Source organism: Neomonachus schauinslandi, chromosome X, assembly GCF_002201575.2.
Source record: "Neomonachus schauinslandi chromosome X, ASM220157v2, whole genome shotgun sequence".
Taxonomy (NCBI): Eukaryota; Metazoa; Chordata; class Mammalia; order Carnivora; family Phocidae; genus Neomonachus; species Neomonachus schauinslandi.
In genome coordinates, this window is record NC_058419.1 from 66,285,845 (window position 1) to 66,297,710 (window position 11,866).

At 39.8% G+C, this 11,866-nt stretch overlaps 1 pseudogene; it reads left to right on the plus strand.

Moving 5' to 3' along the window:
* Positions 1-10,494: 10,494 nt before the first annotated feature.
* LOC110578191 lies at positions 10,495-11,560 on the plus strand (annotated as a pseudogene).
* Positions 11,561-11,866: the final 306 nt, after the last annotated feature.

Below are 11,866 nucleotides of genomic sequence, written 5' to 3' on the forward strand. Positions count from 1 at the left end.
GAGATTGAGCCCCATGCCAGGCTCCATGCTCAGCAGGGAGTCTGCTTGAGATTCTCTCTCTCTCTCCCCCCTCTCAAATAAATAAATAGAAGATGACAGAGGAGTAGGGGGACCCTAAGTTTGTCTCATCCCTTGAATACAACTAGATGGTTATCAAATCATTCTGAACACCCAAGAAATCAATTGGAGATCTGAGAAAACAAATGCTGCAAGTCAGCAAGTAGAAAAGTGACCACTGTTTGGAAGGCAGGAGGTGTGGAGACTTGAAATTGGTGTGATATAGGTGAGGATAAGGCAGAAGGGAAGGAGCCCCAGCTTACGGAGGCTACTGCAAAGTATTATAAGCAGAGGAGTGCAAAATCAGAACTTTTAGAAGTCTGCTACAGTGGGGGATGTGCCTGAATTAAAGGTGCTCAGGTGGTGAAGCAGGAGGGAATCTTAGGTGTGACAGCATGTTCTGAGGATCCCTGGGGTGGCAAGAAGAATGGGTAGTCCTAAGTGTGGCAGAGTAACCAGGCATAGGAGCGAGAAGTGACTAAGAACAGTGAGTCTAGGTACCAGTGTTCTCCTTTGTGTAGCTATAAATTGCAAACAACTGCAGGTCGTGAGATTCCTTTCTTGAGATGGTACCAACAAAAAGCAAAAGCATGGCAAGACCCTCTCCTAGAAGAAGAGCATGGGTCCATGCTGTGGGAGTACCTAAAATTTGGAGTTTTGAGAACTTCCCTAATATGGGGGAAAAAACAGGTATTCAAGTACAAGAGGCACAGAGAACTGCCCTCAAAATCAACAAAAATAGGTCACACCTCAACATATTATAGTAAAACTTGCAAATTTAAAAGGTAGAAAATCCTGAAAGCAGCTTGGGACAAGAGGTCCTTAAACTACAAGGGTAAAAACATAAGGCTGGCAGGAGACCTGTCTACAGAGACCTGGCAGTTAAGAAAGACTGCCATGATATATTCAATGTGCTAAATGGGGAAAATATTAACCCAAGGATACTTTATCCAGCAAGGCTGTCATTCAGAATGGAAGGAGAGATAAAGAATTTCACAAACAAAAACTAAAGGAATTTGTGAACACAAAACCAGCCCTGCAAGAAATATTGAAGGGGACACTTTGAATGGGAAAGAGAGACCAAAATTAACAAAAACTAGAAAGGAACAGAGATGATCTACAGGAACAGTGACATTACAGGTAATACAATGGCAAGAAATTCATATCTTCCAATAATTACTCTGAATATAAATGGACTAAATGCACCAATCAAATGACATAAGGTAACTGAATGGATATAAAAAAAAAAAAAGACCCATCGATATGCTGCTTACAAGAGACTCATTAGAGACCCAAAGACACATCTAGGTTGAAAGTGAGGGGGTGGAGAGCCATTTATAATGCTAATGGACATCAAAAGAAAGCTGGAGTAGCCATTCTGCCTTCGGCTCAGGTCATGAACCCAGGGTCCTGGGATTGAGCCCCACCTTGGGCTCCCTGCTCAGCGGGAAGCCTGCTTCTCCCTCTCCCACTCCCCCGACTTGTGTTCCCTCTCTTGCTGTGTCTCTCTCTGTCAAATAAATAAATAAAATCTTTAAAAAAGAGAGAATACTTTGAGTCAATTTCATATATAAGCAAATTAGACAATGTGGAAGAAATGGCTAAATTCCTAGAAACATATAAACTTCCAAAACTGAAAAAGGAAGAAATAGAAAACCTGAACAGACCATTTACCAGCAAAGGAATTGAGTCAATCATCAAAAATCTAAATGTAAATGCTAGATATTCATCCTTTCTGATGGTTGAATATTCCATTGCATATATATATACCATATCTTCTTTATCCATTCATCTGTCAATGGACATCTCGGCTCTTCCCACAGTTTGGCTATTGTGAACATTGAGGGTATGAACATTGGGGTGCAGGTGCCCCTTTGGATCAATACATTTGTATCTTTGGGGTAAATACCTAGTAGTGCAATTGCTGGGTCATAGGGTACCTTTATTTTTAACTTTTTGAGGGATGTCCATACTGTTTTCAAGAGTGGATGCACCAGATTGCATTCGCACCAACAGTGTAGGAAGGTTCCCCTTTCTCCACATCCTCGCCAACATCTGTCATTTCCTGACTTGTTAATTTAAGCCATTCTGACTGGTGTGAGGTGGTATCTCATTGTGGTTTTGATTTGTATTTCCCTCATGCCAAGTGATATGGAGCATTTTTTCATGTGTCTATTGGCCATTTCTATGTCTTCCTTGGAGAAATATCTGTTCATGTCTTCTTGACTGGATTCTTTGTTTTTTCGGTGTTGAGATTGATAACATCTTTATAGATGCACAAGCTAACCTTACACTTAAAGGATCTGGAGAAAGAACAGAAAATAAAGTCTAAACCAAGCAGGAAAAGAGAAATAATAAAGAGTAGAGCAGAAATCGATGAAATAGAAGCTATAAGAACAGTAGAACAGATCAACAAAACTGGAAGCTGGTTGTTTGAAAGAATTAATAAGATCAATAAACCTCTAGCCAGACTTATCCAAAAGAAAAGAGAAAAGACCCCAATTTGTTTTTAAGATTTTATTTATTTATTTGAGAGAAAGAGTGAGAGAGAGAGAGAGCACATGAGCAGGGGGAGAGGGAGAAGTGGGCTCCCCACTGAGCAGGGAGCCTGATGTGGGGCTCAATCCCAGGACTCTGAGATCATGATCTGAGCCGAAGACAGACGCTTAACCAACTGAGCTACCCAGGCGCCCCATAAACCCCAATTTTTTAAAAAAGCAATCTACACATTCAATGCAATCCCTATCGAGATACCATTGGCATTTTTCACAGAGCTGGAACAAGTAATCCTAAAATTTGTATGGAAACAGAAAAGACCCAGAATAGCCAGAGGAATGTTGAAAAAGAAAACCAAAGCTGGTGGCATCACAATGTCAGACTTCAAGCTCTATTACAAAGCTGTAATCATCAAACAGTATTGTACTGTCACAAAAACAGACACATAGATCAATGGAACAGAATAGAGAACCCAGAGATGGACCCTCAACTCTATGGTCAACTAATCATTGACAAAGCAGGAAAGACTATCCAATGGAAAAAAGACAGTCTCTTCAACAAATGGTGTTGGAAAAATTGGACAGCCACATGTAGAAGAATGGAACTGGACTTTTTCCTTACACCATACACAAAGATAAATTCAAAACGAATGAAAGACCTAAATGTGAGACAGGAATCCATCAAGATCCTAGAGGAGAACACAGGCAGCAACCTCTTCGACCTTCGCTGCAGCAAATTCTTGCTAGACACTTGAGGAGAATGTGTATTCTGTTGCTTTAGAATGGAGTTCTCTGTATATATCTTTTAAGTCCATCTGGTCTGATGTATCATTCAAAGCCCTTGTTTCCTTGTTGATCTTCTGCTTAGATGATCTGTGCACTGCTGCAAGTGGGGTGTTGAAGCCCCCTACTATTATTGAATTATTATCAATGTGTTTCTTTAATTTGGTAATTAACTGGTTGATATAATTGGCTGCTCCCCAAATAAGAGTATAAATATTTATAATTGTTAGATCTTCTTGTTGGGTAGACCCCTTAAGTATGATATAGTGTCCTTTTTCATCTCTTACTACAGTCTTTGGTTTAAAATCTATTTGCTCGATATGAGGATTGCTCCCACCTTTCTTTTGAGGTCCATTAGCATGATAAATGTTTCTCCACCCCCTCACTTTCAGTCTGGAGGTGTCTTCAGGTCTAAAATGAGTCTCTGTAGACAACATATGTATGTGTCTTGCTTTTTTTATCCAATCTAGTCCCCTGTTTCTTTTGATTGGAAAATTTAGCCCATTTATATTCAGAGTAACTTTTGAAAGATATGAATTTAGTGCCATTGTATTACCTATAACGTCCCTGTTTCTGTAGATTGTCTCTGTTTCTTTCTGGTCTATGTTACTCTTGGGCTCTCTCTTCACTTAAAGGATCCCCCTTACTATTTCTTGAGGGCTGGCTTGGTGGTCACACATTCTTTCAGTTTCTGTCTGTCCTGATTCTCAGGTATCTTTGCCTGGGCAAAGTTTCACTGCCCCTTGCCAGGGGGCCAGGTTCAGTGTAAGTTGTTTTGGTTGCTCTGTGTGGCTTTTGTTCTCTGAAGGCTTTCCCTGCCTTTTAGAGGATCAAAACAAAAATGGCTGTACCCCGATCTCCAGCCCCAGAGGTGAAAGTTCGTGGTCCCCACTCTTCAGTAAATCCTCAGGGATAAATGGTCTTAACTTTTTTGTGTGCCAAACTCTGCAGGCTTCTGAGGTGTGTACCCACTCCCAGGGGAAGGCTGAGGGTCCCCCACTACTGCACTTTGTAGGACTCTGGCATGGAGAGTGGTCATCCTATCGTGAACACACACCAGCTCTGCCCCTCCCAAGGGAAGGTGGAGGGTCCCATATTCAGGTCTTTGCAGCACCCCCATGCTGAAAGCAGTCACTGGATCAGGCCACAGCTCATTGTTTATGGCAAACTGAGCTGAGAGCACCCTCCCAAGCTCACTGACCATAACCAGCTACCCTGCTCCAATGTTTGGGAACTTTACTGGCTCAGGCACCCCCATTCTTTCTGTGACTCCAGGGATCCTGAGACCACACTGTCTCACCTAGAATTCTGCCCCTTTTCTCTACCTGAGCACCTTTCAGGAAGGGATGTCTCTCACTGGAGCAGATTTCTAAGATTTCCTATTTTGCCCTCCAGGGCTATATCACTTTCCAGTAGCCGGCTTACTGAGGCTACCTCCCTGTGCCATTTATCTTCTGATATATCCCTCACTTCTCCACATGTCCTACCTTGCAAAAAGTGATCCCTTTTCTACTTGTAGAGTTCCAGATATTCTTTCCTTATATCTCAGGTTGAATTCATGGGTGTTCAGAATGATTTGATAGTTATCTAGCTAAATTCAGGAACCAGATGAAAAGAGGTCCCCTACTCTTCTCTCATCTTGCCTCTCCCTGCTACAATTTCAGACTTCAAACTGTATTACAGAGCTGTAATCATCAAGACAGTGTAGTCTTGGCACAAAAACAGACACATAGATCAATGGAACAGAATAGAGAACCCAGAAATGGACCCTCAACTCTATGGTCAACTAATCTTTAACAAAGCAGGAAAGATTATCCAATACAAAAAAGACAGTCTTTTCAACAAGTGATGTCGGAAAACTTGACAACCTCATGCAGAAGAATGAAACTGGACAACTTTCTTACACCACACACAAAAGTAAACTCAAAATGGGTGAAAGACCTAAATGTGAGACAGGAATCCATCAAAATCCGGGAAAAGAACACAGGCAGCAAACTCTTTGACCTTGGCTGCAACAAATTCTTGATAGACACTTCTCCAAAGGCAAGGGAAACAAAAGCAAAAATAAACTATTGGGACTTCATCAAGATAAAAAGCCTCTGCACAGCAAAGGAAACAGTCAACAAAACTAAAAGGCAACCCACGGAATGGGAGAAGATATTTGCAAATGACATATCAGATAAAGGGCTAGTATCCAAAATCTATAAAGATGTTAAAAAACTCAACACCGAAAAAAAACAAAGAATCCAATCAAGAAATGGTCAGAAGACATGCACAGACATTTCTCCAAAGAAGATATAGAAATGGCCAATAGACACATGGAAAAATGTGCCATATCACTTGGCATGAGGGAAATACAAATCAAAACCACAATGAGATACCACCTCACACCAGTCAGAATGGCTAAAATTAACAACTCAGGAAACAACAGATGTTGGCAAGGATGTGGAGATAGGGGAACCCTCTTACACCGTTGGTGGTAATGCAAGCTGGTGCAGCCACTCTGGAAAACAGTACGGAGTTTCCTCAAAAAGGTAAAAATAGAACTACCCTGTAACCCAGCAATTGCACTACTAGGCATTTATACACAGATACAAACATAGTGGTTTGAAGGGGCACACACATCCCAATGTCTATAGCATCAATGTCCACAATAGCCAAACTATGGAAAGAGCCCAGATGTCCATCAGCAGATGAATAGATAAAGAAGATGTGGTATATATACACAATGGAATATTACTCAGCCATCAGTAAGAATGAAATCTTTCCATTTGCAATGACATGGATGGAACTAGAGGGAAATATTCTAAATGAAATATGTCATTCAGAGAAAGACAAATACCATATGATATCACTAATTTGTGGAATTTAAGAAACAAAACAGATGAATATAGGGGAAGGGAAGGAAAAATAAAATAAGATGAAAACAGGAGGCAAACTATAAAAGACTCAACTATAAGAAACAAACTGAGGGTTGCTGGAGAGGAGGTGGGTGGGTGAATGAGGTAACTGGGTGATAGGCATTAAGGAAGGCACTTGATGTAATGAGCACTGGGTGTTACATGCAACTGATGAATCACTAAAGTATACCCCTGAAACTAATAATAAACTATATGTTAATTAAATTGAATAAGTAAAGAATTAAAAATCAATCAATCTTTTTAAAAAAATGGCTGCATGCTGGTTCTCTCTCCCCTCCCCTTCACCTGGGTCACAAAGCACCTTTGACCTTAGCAAAGTATAGCTGGTCTATGCACTTTCTCTGCCCTGCCAACTCAGGCCAGTGCCTTTTGCTCCAAGCCTTGGTATCCTCCAAACTGTCCAGCTATATACTAAGCTCTCCAAGTGACCCCACTGAAGCACCTCTAATTAAATTAATGTGAAAGGGAGGCACCACCTTCACTTTGGGGAGTGGTAACTCAGCATGTAAAAGCCAAATAAATTCTCTCAAAACATCCTTGCCAGTTTCCCAAATCTGACTATTTTATACCTCAATATTGGTAAGTTTTTTTTGACAGATTTTTAGATATCTACTTTAAATTTCCATCCAGAAGAGTCTGTTTCACAGCTCACATTGATATCTGATCTCTGTCATCTTTGATGCTTTAGTTGCAATTTCTAACTTAACATTCTGTCGTATAAGCATTTAAAGCCATAAATACCAAACACAATAAAAATTGCTTTTGAAATCTTGCCATTTGCAACAACATATTTGGAGCTAGAGAGTATAATGCTAAGTGATATAAGTCATTCAGAAAAAGACAAACACTGTATGATTTCACTCATATGTGAAATTTAGAAACCAAAATAAATAAACAAAGGAAAGAGAGAGAGAGAGAAACCAAGAAATAAACTCTTAACTACAGAGAACAAACTGGTGGTTGCCAGAGGAGAGGTGGGTGTGGGCTGGGTGAAATGGGTGATGGGGTTTAAAGAGTATATTTATCATGCTGAGCACAGAGTAATGTATAGAATTGTTGAATCACTATATTGTACACCTGAAACTGATATAACACTGTATGTTTACTGGAATTAAAATTTTTTAAAACTTAATAAAATTAAAAGAAAAAAATATTTAAAAAAAACAGAAGGAAAAGAAGGTAGATTTCTAGCTTGATAGCATTGTCATTAGTGAAGATGGCCTGTAATGGTTTCAGTCCTTTGAAATTTTTAAGACTTGTTTTATAGCCCAAGCAGTCAATTTTTGTAGATGAACAATGTGTACTTAAAAAAATCTATTGGGTTCAGGATTCTGAGTTTGTTTAATAAAGCAGGTTTTTTTCATTATTTCTATACAAGTCTTCTAATTTCTTGTTTATATTCCTTGCTTAATCTATTAATTTCTAAGAGATGTGTCTTTAAGTCTTTCAATTTGTCAATTTCTCCTTGTAGCTCTAGCAATTGTGCTTTATCTATTTCAAGGTTATTTGTATGCAGCAAACTTAGAACTATTACATCACCTGAATGAATTGCAATCATTTTTCTTTTCCATAGTGCCTTTGCCTTACAATCTATTTGTCTGATATCAATATAGCATGCTCAGGTTGCTTTTGGTTAGTATTTGCTTGGTATATATTTTTCTGTATTTCCACATTTCTCTTCTCTCTATGTCTTTTTGTTTTAAGTATGATTTAAGTAATATATATTTGGAAAATATTTTCTGTAGTCTGATCATCTGTTTTTTAATCAATGAGGCTTAATCCATTTATTTTTATTTTAATACCTGATATATTTGAATTTAGTCCTATGACCTTATTTTGTGTTTTCTGTTGGTGCTTTTCCTATGCTGCTTTCTCCCCCTTCCTTTCTTTTTTTCTTTACGATTTTATTTCCTTATTTGAGAGAGAGCCAAAGTGATCACAGAGGCAGAGGGAGAAGCAGACTCACTGCTGAGCAGAAAGCCCGATGCAGGGCTTGATCCCAGGACCCTGAGATTATGACCTGAGGTGAAGGCAGATGCTTAACCGACTGAGACACCCAGGCGCCTCACCCCCCTTCCTTTCTTATTTTGGATTTGAGAGAGCCTTCTTTCGTCCAATTTTTGTCTTTGATCTTCCTATTTTTGAGTGGTTACCTTTGACATTTTTACATGCAGTTAACAAACTTTAAAGTTATTCAAGGTATTTAGGCTTTCTTAAATAATATAAGGACATTAACAGGTTTCAGTTTATTCTATTCAACCCAATCTCAGCTTGTATGTTATTATTTTATGGCATGTTAATGCGACAGAAGCAAAGTATTTTAAGCTGCAGATTCTGGAGATACAGTGTCTGGTTTTGGGTTCTAGATCTTTCACTTACCAGCTGTGAGACTTTAGACAAGTGACCTAACTTTTCTGTGTTTCAGTGACTTCAACAGTAAAATAGGGATAATAATAATACCTATTTCATAGGGTTGTTGAGAACATTCAATGAGTAAGTTCTGTAAAGCTCTGAGAACTGTGTGCTTGGCACTAGTAAATCTTCAAAAATGGATAGAGATCATCATCATTATGATTTTATCCCATAAATTCTAATTTATGTATATTATGTATATTGTATGTATATATATTGATGTAAATATACATCATTTTATGGTTACTTCTAAAGAAAAAATAAAATATTTTGCACAGCAAAGGAAACTGTAAACAAAATGAAAAGGCAACCTAGTAGGTGGGAGAATATATTTGTAAATGATATATCCAATATGAGGTTAATATCCAAAATATCTAAAAAACTTACACAAATCAACATCAAAATGATAACAGTAATAATAATTTGACTAAAATATTGGCAGAGGACCTGAATAGACATTTTTTCAAAGAAGACATACAGATGGCAAATGGACACATGAAAAGATGTTCAGCATCACTACTCATCAGGGAAATGCAGATCAAAACCACAATGAGATATCACCTCACACCAGTAAGAATGGCTAGTATTAAAGAGAAAGCAAATAACAAGTGTTGGCAAGGATGTGGAGTAAAGGGTACCCTATGCACTGTTGGTGAGAATGCAAATTGATGCAGCCACTAGGAAAAATAGTATAAAAGTTCCTCAAGAAAGTAAAATAATAATACCATACGATTCACTAATCCTACCACTCAGTATTCACCCAAAGAAAATAAAAACATGAATCCAAAAGTATATATACACCCCTATGTTCATTGCAGGATTATTTACAATAGCCAAAACATGAAAGCAGCCTGTTTATCTATAGAGGAATGGATAAAGAAGATATGGCATGTATTTATGTATGTATTATATATATATATAACATATTAAATATATTTATAAAATATAAAATATACAGTGGAACACTACTCATCCATAAAAAAGAATGAGATCTCATTGTTTGTGGCAACATGGATGGGCCTTAAGGATATGATGCTAAGTGAAATAAATCATACAGAGAAAGGCAAATACCATTTGCTTTCACTTATATGTGGAATCTAAAAAAACAAAACAAAACAAAAAAACAGAAAGGACTCAAAAATACAGAGAACAAACTGGTGGTTCCCTGAGGGGAGGAAAGTGTGAGGGTGGGTGAAATACACGACAGAAATTAAGAGTACAGACTTACAGTTGTAAAATAAATAAATTATGGGAATTAAAAGTACAACAGGAGGGGAAGAATGAAGGGGGGGAAATCGGAGGGGGAGATGAACCATGAGAGACTATGGACTCTGAGAAACAAACTAGGGTTCTAGAGGGGAGGGGGGTGGGGGGATGGGTTAGCCTGGTGATGGGTATTAAAGAGGGCACGTTCTGCCTGGAGCACTGGGTGTTATACGCAAACAATGAATCATGGAACACTACATCAAAAACTAATGATGTAATGTATGGTGATTAACATAACATAATAATAAAAATAAAGAAAAAAAGTACAGCCTAGGAAATATAGTCAATAATACTGTAATAACATTGTATGGTGACAAATAATAACTATACTTATCATGGGGAGCATTGCATAATATATAGAATTGTTGAATCACTATGTTGTGCACATGATAGTAATATAGCATTGTATGACAATTGTACATCAATAATAAAAATTTTTTTAAAAAGAAAGGCTGCCAAGCTGTGTACTAAGTAAATAAAAATGAGCACACAATAGAGGTGTTGAGCATTGGAGAGTCCTCATTTTTCCAGGCTCCCAGCTTGGGGTGCCTCCATTCCCCATGGTTGGACACCTGGCTTCTGACTTGGCCTTCTCACCCCCACCAGGTGGTGGAGATAATGGGCCAGGAGGGCCAGAGCCAGCTGGGTTGACCCTCGGACCTGGATGAGCTTCCAAGACCATCTCGGTAGGTCAGGAACCCGGTGGGGGGTTGGGCCAGGCACTGAGGTGTGGGGGATTTCCCTGTACCCACCCCCACCCCCTGCCCCTGCCATATGAGTTCTGCAAGGGGATGGCATATTGTGGACCTCAGGTTGGACCTCAAGACAGCCTGGAGACCTCTCAGCCAGAGGGCGAATTGGGGGCCAGGGTGGAGCAACTCTGAGGGGGCCTCCCCTGAGCCTTGTACTTCCCCACCTGGGATTGTGCAGCCTGACCAGGAGAAGCTGGAGCAAGACCCTTAGGAGTCCCAGGACATCAAAGCTCAGCAGAAAGACCTGGAACAATTCACAAAGCTCCTGAAGCAGAAGAGGATCACTCTGGGATATACTCAGGCGAATGTGGGGTTCACCCTGGAGGTTCTCTTCGGGAAGGTGTTCAGCCAAAGAACCATCTGCGGTTTTTAGGCTCTGCCGCTCAGTTTCAAGAACACGTACAAGCTGCAGACCCTGCTGCAGAAGTGGGTGGAGGAAGGTGACAACAATGAAAATCTACATGAAATATGCAAAGCAGAGACCTTTGTCCAGCCCCAAAGAGAAAGTGAACAAGTATGGAGAACCAAGTGAGAGACAACCTGGAGAACATGTTCCTGCAGTGCCTGAAACCCACCTTGCAGCAGATCAGCCACATTGCCCAGCAGCTCAGGTTGAGAAGGATGTGGTCTGAGTGTGGTTCTGCAATCATTGCCAGAAGGGTAAATGATCAGTGACTATTCACAAGAAGATTTTGAGGCTGCTCTCCCCCTTCCTCACAGGCACCAGTATCCTTTCCTCTGGTACCATTTTGGTATCCCAGGCTATGGAGGCCCTCACTTCACTATACTATACTCCCCAGTTGGTTTTCCTGAGGGTGAGGCATTTCCCTCTGTCTCTGTCACCACTCTGGGCTCTCCCATGCATTCAAACTGAGGTGCCAGCCCTTCCCAGGAATGGGGGGCAGAGGAAGGGGGACAGCTAGGGAAAGAGAACCTAAGGTTTGTACCAGGGCTTTGGGATTAAGTTCTTCATTCACTAAGAAATGACTTGGGAACAAAAGGGATGTGGGGGCAGGGAGATTGGGGGGAACAGGTTGGAGGGAAGGTGAAGTTCCAGGATGCTTTTGTTTTTAATCCCCATGTCACTTATCACTTTGTTCTTAAATAAAGAAGCCTGGGACATGGAAAAAAAATGAGCACCCATTAAACAACAAATCATAAAAGCATAATCATAATATCA